Genomic DNA, 6,131 nt, shown 5'->3' on the forward strand with positions numbered 1-6,131 from the left:
CACCACCTGTCTCTCTGCCTTTGGATTTTGTCGGCATTGAGTGGGCGAACCTGGTCTGTTAGGACCACCCAAGAGCTTGGGCTACAAAAGAAGCTCAAATTTCATGCTAAGTTAAGATGGTTCATTAGGACATAGTCCATCACCTTCTCAGTCTGCTGGATTCCTGAATAAAGTCACTTTCCTTACCCCAACATCTTGCCTCTCCACTTATTGACCTGTTCCACTATGAGTGGAACAAGCTTGGACTTGGTTACATCACCACTTTCCCTCCAGAGCTGGATGTTCTCTTAGGGCCTGACCCCTTCTTCCCCAAGAACAACTTATTTTAACTTGGGCTTTCTTCCCCAGTCTTTCTACTCAGAAAGATTTGAGATGGAAGGACAATGGAACCTTAGTCTTGGACCATGGCCCTGTTTCAGGTGGATAAAGTAATGAAGATAATGGCAATCATATTCAACTAAAAAAAAAAAAATCCTGTGGGGCCCCTGGGTGGCTCAGTTGGTTAAGCGGCTGCCTTTGGCTCAGGTCATGATCCCAATGTCCTGGGATCAAGCCCCACTTTGGGCTCCCTGCTCAGCAGGGAGTCTGCTTCTCCTTCCCCCTGCTCTTGTGCTTTTGCTTGTTCTCTCTCCCTCTCAAATAAATAAAATCTTTTTAAAAAATCCTGTATAGGGGCGCCTGGGTGGCTCAGTCGTTGAGTGTCTGCCTTCGGCTCAGGTCATGATCCCAGAGTCCTGGGATCAAGCTCTGCATCGGGCTCCCTGCTCAGCGGGAAGCCTGCTTCTCCCTCTCCAACTCAACCTGCTTGTGTTCCCTCTCTCGCTGTGTCTCTGTCAAAAAAATAAATAAAATCTTAAAAAAAAAAAAAAATCCTGTATAACATCAAATTGCTACTTTTAAATTTTGCTCCAGTATTAACAACACTGGATTTATCCCACTCTGTCCACCCACTCCCTGGCCCTTTAAGGTAGGGTAAAGCTAGCTGGCGTACATTGACTACATTTATAGGGATTCTGTCCAATACGAGTTCTTTGATATTCAATAAAGTGAGAATTCTAGTTGAAAGATTTTGCACAATTGTGACACTCATGAGATTGCTCTCCAGTGTGAGTTCTCTATGCCTGATAAGTAAAGAACTCCAGCTGAAAGATTTTCCACACTGAGGATACTCATGCAGTTTCTCTTCAGTATGAATTCTCTGGTGAGTAACAAAGTGAGAACTCCGACTGAAGTATTTCCCACACTGAATATATCCATAAGGCTTCTCTTCAATGTGAGTTCTCTGCTGTGAAATAAAGCCAGAGCTCTGAAAGAAAGATCTCCTATATTGACTATACTCATAAGGCTTCCCTCTATTATGCCTTCTTTGATAAATATTAAAATCAAAGATGTGACTGAAAGATTTCCCAAACGAATTACAACAGAATAGTTTCTCTTCAGTGTGAGTTTTCTGATGCCTAATTAGTTGAGATGTCCTACCAAAAGCGCTACCACATTCATGACATTCATGGGGTCCCTCTCCAATATGAATTATAGAATGTCTAACAGGGAAGTCCAGCTGAAAGGCATCCCATGTTGATTATTCATAGTTTTTCTTGGGGATGAGTTCTTTAGACTGTTGAATAAACTTTATTGATAAATTTTCTGAACTTGAAGCATTCTTGTATTCCTGAAATAAACTGGTCATAGTGTTTTGCTTTAGATACACTGCTGGTTTGATTAAATACTTTCTTTTCTCTCTTTTTAAAATATTTTATTTTTAACATATATTTATATTCGTAGATGAGTCTGGATGATAAATTTCTTTGTTATACCATCTATCAGATGTGGGTATTATGTTATCTTCATTTAATATTGTGTGAAGCTGTCCATTTTGTTTTGATGTGGAATTATTTAACAATTTGGAATAGTTAATGTTAGATTTAAAGTCAGCTATAAAGTCTCCTGGGCTTTGTGTCCATGTCACTTCCATGATAATTATTCTATTTGAATTTTCTGCTGCTTCTTGGGTCACTTTTGTTTATTTATATTAGGAAAATGTCCATATAGTTCTGTGTAAGGTCTTATAATTCATCTTTTCTGTACCTGAGGTTATCTTTTTTCTCATTTATAATACTTTTGTTTCCTGAATCAGGCTTGTGAGGGGTTTATCTATTATCTTAACCTTTCCTTTCTCTTCATTCTCCATTTCATTAACTTTGGCTTTAATCTCAATTAACTTGATAAATTTCTGTTTCATTTTTGGTTTATTATTACTGTTTTTCCAATTCCTTAAAGTAAAATATTCTTTTTGATAATTCTACTTTAATAATACAACCAAGGCCATAATTTTTCCTGTTATACAGCTTAGCTGTGCACCATTTATTTTGTTGTGTTCTCATTTTTATTATTTAAAAAAATATTTATTTATTTGAGAGAGAGAGTACGCACATGCATGCACGAGCGCCGGGGGAGGAGCAGAGAGGAAGAGAGAAATCTCAAGCATACCCTCTACTGATCGCAGAGCGCCTGATGCAGGGCTTGATCCCACAACCCTGAGATCATGACCTGAGCTGAAATCAAGAGTCAGATGCCCAACGGACTAAGCCACCCAGGAACTCCATGTTCTCTTTTTTAAGGTAGTTTATAATCTGATTTTATTTTCTCTTTGGTTCAAGGATTAGTTTGGAAGTTATTTCTTAATGCTCAGGAAATTAAGATAATTTTATAATCTTTTTATTATTTACCTATACTTTTTTATTATTTACTCATACTTCTGTTAATTTATGATCAGATAATGTCACCTATAAAAATTTATACTTTAATATTAAAGTTTTTCGTGATTAAGCACACATATATTCTTGAAACCATAGGGTACAAAAATCCTACATACACCTATTAAATTGAACTTATTAATTTTTATTCAATTTTTCATTATGTTTATTTCATATACTAGATATGTCTGATTCCAAAGGCAACATATTAAATTCCTTCTCCACAATTGCTTTTTCTTTTCTTTGCTCTAATCAAGTTCTCCTTGTATCTCAAATTGATTTTTGTTTTAAGTGCCATTTTTTAGTTGCATATAGGTTTTAAATTATCATTTCTTCTTTTACAGTACCTTGCTCACACCGAAATGTCTTTGTTCTCTTCAAACTTTTTTTTTTTTTTTAATTTTACTTATTTGAGAGAGGGAGCGAGAGAGAGAGCACAAGCGGGGGTGAGGGGGAGGCAGAGGGAAAAGCAGACTCCCCACTGAGCAGGGACCCCAACACAGGGCATGATCCCATGACCTGAGCCGAAGGCAGATGCTTAACCAACTGGGCTACCCAGGTGCCCTTCTTTTATGATCTTCCATTGGCCATATTTTTCTAAGTATAATTGAAGCCCCTATGAGCGGGTGGATGATTCTCATGTGGCGTTTGAATTGTTTTCTCCATTCAAGGACTGCTTGTTGAGCAAGTGACCCAAAGCATGTACATCTCCCAGCTCTGCCACTTCTACTTCTGTCCCTTTGCACAACTTGCTGAGTTTCCTTCTGTTCACCCACAAATCAGGAAGAATACTGCTGGCCTGAGAAGGTTATTGTGCGCACTAAGATACTGAAATGAAGCAGGGGCTCTGATGGTTGTCCAGATTGTTGGCTGTCATTAAATGCCAGCTTTGAAGAGTAATAAGGGGGGTTGTTTCTGTGTTCTGTGATCCAAGGCTCTGAGGAAAGCCAGGTCTCAGCTTGTGAACTGGGCCATTTTCTCCAGCCTTCAGATGACTCATAATTCTACCTCATCCATTTCTACAAGTGCAGCTGCCTCTCCCCCAGATGTTACATTTGCATCCTTTTCTAGCAGACAACAGTCCTTGTCTCAAGCTCACAAAAAAAGTCTGAGCATCCTCCTCATCCAGACTGTTAATCTCCACATTTCTGTGAGAACTGAGATTCATTCCACTAGAATCAAACCACTAGTTCCCTTTAGGTTGCCAACCCCAGGCACAGGGTCTGCCCCCGTACCCTCCAGCAGATCCAGTGCTTCCCATTGAGATACACCATCCCTTATGGCACAGATCAGCACCCACTGGTAGAAACTTGCAAATCATGTATAACCCATGCTTTAGTTTGCTATCAATGCAGAAACAAATTACCACAAAGTTAGTGGCTTGAACAATACGGATTTGTTACTTTACCATCCTGGAGGTCAGAAGTCTATCACTGGGCTGAAATCAAGGTGTCTCCAGGACTGTGTTCATTCTGAAGGCTCTAGAAAATGAGTCCATTTCCTTGCCTTTACCAGCCTTTAGAAGCCACTCACATTCCTTGGCTTATGGCCCTGCATCACTCCAATCCCTGCTTTTGTCATCAGATCTTCCTCTTACTCATACCCTTCTGTCTCCCTCTTAATAATGACCTTTGTGATGACACTGGGCCCATGGGGATAATCCAGGATGATCTCCCTGTTTCAAAATCCTAACATAATTGATCACAACTGCAAAGTCCCTCTGGCCATGTGAAGCACCATTTTCACAGGTTCTGGGGACCAGCAGTGGACATCTGTGGGGCCATCACTGTGCCTCCCATGATCCCCCAGATTCAAAGACACTGAGCCCTGATGGCAAACTCGTGAATGTAATGGTGGGTGCTGCTGATATGAATTATGTGTGGGTGGGGAAAGATGGGAAACCACCAGCTGCATATATTCAAATCCTGCATCATCTCAACCTACTTTAAGGGAAGTGGGAACTCTTCACTTCAGAGATGAATTTCTCTGGCCTTCTAAAGCAGTCAACTGGATTTCAAATTTGGTCACTTTCAGTAAATGCCCCAAACCTCAGGGGCCCTGGATGAGCTGCTAGGCCAGCTCACCGTCATCTGCTCACCCCCTTAGGGGATGATTTCTCCTCTCCTCATTCACCACCCAACATCATGTAGCCTTGTCACAGTTTCAGCTGATAACACCACTTCCATTTCCCTGAGGAAACAGAAAATCCCAGCATCCTTAATGACCTCATCTCATGGAAGTTACACAGCTTGACTTCTGCCAACCCTATGGATGGAAGCAGTCACAAGCCCAGCCAGATTCTAGGAATGGAGGAAAGGCAAAGCATTTGTGGCCATATTTGAAACCACCACAGATGTGAAAGCAGTCAGCTCACCTCCTTCAGTGACTATCTTCTGGCAACAAATCAGTGGATGACGTTTCAGGATGAACTGACCTCATTTGAGGACATGGCTGCGGCCTTCACTAGTGGGCACTGGGCATCATTGTGAGGTCACTCCCAAGGCGAATAGACATCCCTACATCATGACTTGGAAAAGGAACTGCTGATGTTCTCCATTCAAAACTGCTCTGTCTCCCCTGGAAAGATCTCCCAACTGTGTAGTGGGAGGGCAGCAGGCCCTGGTAAGTTCTTCGCCCCTAGATGTTTAATCTCTCAAAGAAGTTAGCACGTGAAGATGTTTAAATGTGATACCGCAGCCCTGCGCCCTGTGCCTGATGCATGATTCAGGCAAGAGGACAGCTGGTGTGCCACCAACGTTCTCCAGGCACCTGGCCTCCTGGCTCCTCTAGCCTGTCTCCAGGGGCTCTTCATTTCTGTACAGAAAGGAGTGAGACTCTCTCACTCCAGAAGGCATGACTGTGCCTCACCCCTGTCAGCATGAGCCCAAGGGCTCTTAAGAGGCGTGCTCAGCAGCATTCACCCAATATCTGATGAGCATAAGTTCAATATCTGACCCAGAGTTTTAGAACACGTTTTGAAATATTATGCACAACTCAAGAGAGCAGAGGTGAAGTTGTGGAGCAAGGGGTGGGATGGGCTGCAGGTTATAGGCTGCGTGACGGGAGAAATGATTTTAGTCTGTCCTTTCACGTAAAAAAATGAAATGCGGGCATCAAACACATGCCCTAACGCTGCCAGTTTCCTGCTGCTTAACTTGGTGATGAGCATCCAGCCAGGGTAGTTCCTTCCCTTGAAGGAGTCCTGTAGGAAAAGTGGAAATGTGAATCGAATGAACATTCCCGGGAATTTCCCACGCTGGCCTGGGGTTTCCTTCCCTCTAGATCTCCAATGGTTGTTCAAGATTCCCATTCCCTGAACCGAACATTCCCTGCATGTTGATGATGTTCTAAGGATCAGAAAGAGCCACTCAACCTAAC

This window comes from Phoca vitulina, unplaced genomic scaffold, assembly GCF_004348235.1.
Source record: "Phoca vitulina isolate PV1807 unplaced genomic scaffold, GSC_HSeal_1.0 scaffold52, whole genome shotgun sequence".
NCBI lineage: Eukaryota > Metazoa > Chordata > Mammalia > Carnivora > Phocidae > Phoca > Phoca vitulina.